At 37.4% G+C, this 3,266-nt stretch overlaps 1 non-coding gene across 1 annotated transcript; it reads right to left on the bottom strand.

The window, feature by feature from the left end:
- Positions 1-1,698: 1,698 nt before the first annotated feature.
- On the bottom strand, positions 1,699-1,771 carry trnaf-gaa (transfer RNA phenylalanine (anticodon GAA)). Its single transcript has one exon. It is a non-coding gene; the product is annotated as a tRNA-Phe (tRNA).
- Positions 1,772-3,266: the final 1,495 nt, after the last annotated feature.

The raw sequence follows: 3,266 nt of genomic DNA, 5'->3' as shown, positions 1-3,266 counted from the left end.
AAGACTAGCTCAAACACGTGTTCAAAGGGCACCGGGTTCAGCCAACCCTCAGAAAGATGTCTATAAATATATTAGGGAGTGGTGGCTGAGGACCGTCACACACAAAGAAACAGGTCTGTAAGGAAAGTGAAAAAACTGAAAGAGAAGTGATGGAGAATTAATGACATCAGAGATGGATTCAACTTTATGTGTACAAAGGTCTAAATGCACAGACACATGTGGTACAGAGAGAGAAGTATTCCCTCTCAAGCTAATGTTTGGTTTGTGATTAAAGATGTGTTGTTAAAGGTAGACAAATAACCTTGTTCCTTTCATGAGTAAACACAATTTATAAGGTAACTTATATGGCCAGTCGCAGTGTAATATCAACACACGAAGGCAAGAGAGTAAGAGAGAGAGAGTTTGATGTTATATATCTTATTATATTGTGTTATTGCTAATGTTAATGTTCCATTGCTGATATCTAGGCTGTTTAAGGTGTTATATTATTAAGAGAGCTCATTTTGTCTATTGTATAAAAATGTGCTTAATTTGATCAAGGTATTTAATGTCAGATTGTAAAGGTATAGAGCACATTATCATCTCTCATACTTTGTTACATCAAAACTGTCAAAGTTCTGGGCAAGAAACCACTTAAGTTTAATCAATGCAATCTCCTAAATAAATATGTTATCCTGCAACTAACACCTGAAGTTTATGTGACTGTAAATAAGAGTACATTTTCTAAAGCTCAATTAAAAGCTCAATCCTGCAGAAAGCCTGGTTAAAACTTGACCAAAACTGTCATCATGACAACTGATTATTATTTGTGCATTTTAGTCAATTCCCAACATGGTTTGCATTCTGTTTTGTTTGTTTTATTTGTCTGTTTGAATGTTTGTTTGACTTTTTGTATTGTCATTTCTTGTATGTTTTACAAGATGCACTAATTTTAAGATTTTAAACTGTAACATGTAATGTTAATGATTACTGGACTATCAAGTGACTGGTGTTGCACATTAACTTAAGCTATATACACGTGTACAGTAAATCGGACACTGCTTCGGCAACGTTCAATGTTTATCTTAATAAATGTTAAAATGTTAAATGTTAATATTTATCTAGGTAACTGCCCTGAGATTAACTGCAACTCCACTTGTTTTGAAACTTGTGAGATGAAGCTCTCCGGTTCAATTATTCTTTTGACAATATCGCCCCCTCGTGAAAATTCATGTGAACTGGTTTTATTTTTGGTTGTGTAGTTAGCACTTAGATGTAGCCTTGCTAAATAGCTTCCCTGTTTGGTAGCCTATGCATACATACTTTTTGATTGTACTTTCCAGCCTGCTTTAATGCACTGCACACAACAAGCAGTTGACAATATACCACATATTTGAATGAGGGGGTAAGTGACAATGTATTGTTAATTATTTAAGTACATGTGTGAGGTTAAGATGAACCTTTAGTGATCATCATCATGGAATTCAGTTGTCCACTCTGTTTATATATTGTTTTCGGAATACACATACCGTAGGGTACAGTACAAATAAACACATGCATTGAATGGTGCCAGAACGAAGAGGGCTCGTATGCACTATTTATGTTATTTATTTGATACAGGCAAAGTAATTCACGGATATCTTTCTGATCACAGTTCTACAAAAGTTTTGTATAGCAACGACGATCTTACCTTGATTGAAATGTGCAAAACATCATTGCTGCCGAAACCAGGGATCGAACCAGGGACCTTTAGATCTTCAGTCTAACGCTCTCCCAACTGAGCTATTTCGGCGCACGGTAATTAGATGTGGTCTTGGTCGTATATATACATACGTGACTACCATTGAGGTTTACAGAGCTCGTATTTTGTAAGTTTTAATAGTTTTCCTCCGATAGCTATCCACAATTTAATATGCGGCAACATTAGCTGGCTAACGCAAGCAACCTAGCTTAGTGAACGATCCTCTCGACCTGGGTTTGGGGACCGCGACTCCAAAAAGGAAGAAAAACCCTAACGCAAATGTAGAATAAATTGAAAAAACAATCTCCGGCATTTAGCCGTGTTTAGCTTAAGTTACCGTCGTCCTAGATAATATTTGAACCTTCATGTATAGTTTATGGTTTTAACACAAGATGGCGCCGTTGTCGACCATGCCGATCTACTATGAATCTTAAAACTAAATTCAACCTATGAAAAATAGCATTGTATTATTGTTAATATATGCTTGCTAAAACTCGTATCATCATAAGATTGTTTTTCTTTTTCATAATGTCTCACCTTTTGGTTTCATTTTGCATAGTTCAAATCAAATCAAGTTTTATTTAAATATAGCACATTTATAAACGATTTTTGGTCGTGCCAAAGTGCTGTAGGCCCTGTAGGCCCTACATATAATAAAAATAGCCTACAGTAGAGATGCTTTCAATCATTATTAGGCTACATATTACTTAGAAGAAGCTACTTACATACTCAATACTGTGGACAATCCCCACAGGTTTGAACGTGGTTTGAACATGTGCCCCACTGATCCGAACACCAACGCACTATTCCACTGCGCCATACGCCTCATCATAGTTTCGATCCAACTACCTATCCAACTACTACATATTCTCGAAATGCCGTTTTAGGTATGTAATGCATTTCTTTACATGTTAGTGAAGAGATTAATGTGGGGTAAAAGAGAAGGATGACATGCAACTCAATTTCAAAACATTTAGATTTACTTAAAGATATGAATGTAAAAATTGGGGCAAGTGAACCCTAAACTCTGCCATTCGTTTGTTCTTTATTCCCATGCAATTCTGAAGTCACTGGTTGAATGTTGTTCCATAAATCACAAAATATCGACGAGACTATAAATACTTACTTGTTGGCCATTTTGTGTGCTTTTTGGATGACACCCAAAACATTTTCCCAGTTGATGGAAAGGCAGAGGCAGTGTGCATGACTGTACTGGGCCGGTCATGCAATACTGCAGTGTTGGAAAACTATAGGTTACTTACGTAATCCCAGTTCTCAGAGTAACATGTAGTGAGATGTCTCACTATGGGATGCGCCTCATCGCGGAGCAAACAGAAGCATCAATCTCATTACGCCAATCCTGATTGGCTGGTGATCTTGACGTCAGCGTCAGGGAATCCACCCACCCTATAAGTAGCTTTGCGCCACGTCGCAGCGTCATTCAAAATAAGCACCTCTTCTCGCTTCACCTTAGCAAGGAGGGCCGTCTGGTGAGACATCTCACTACATGTTACTCTGAGAACTGGGGTTTCGTAAGTAACCTATA

The sequence above is a fragment of the Notothenia coriiceps genome, unplaced genomic scaffold (assembly GCF_000735185.1).
Source record: "Notothenia coriiceps isolate Sejong01 unplaced genomic scaffold, NC01 NC01_scaffold00033417, whole genome shotgun sequence".
Classification (NCBI taxonomy): Eukaryota; Metazoa; Chordata; class Actinopteri; order Perciformes; family Nototheniidae; genus Notothenia; species Notothenia coriiceps.
Note: the sequence above shows the minus strand (reverse complement) of the source record. Positions and strands in the feature narration are given on the sequence as shown.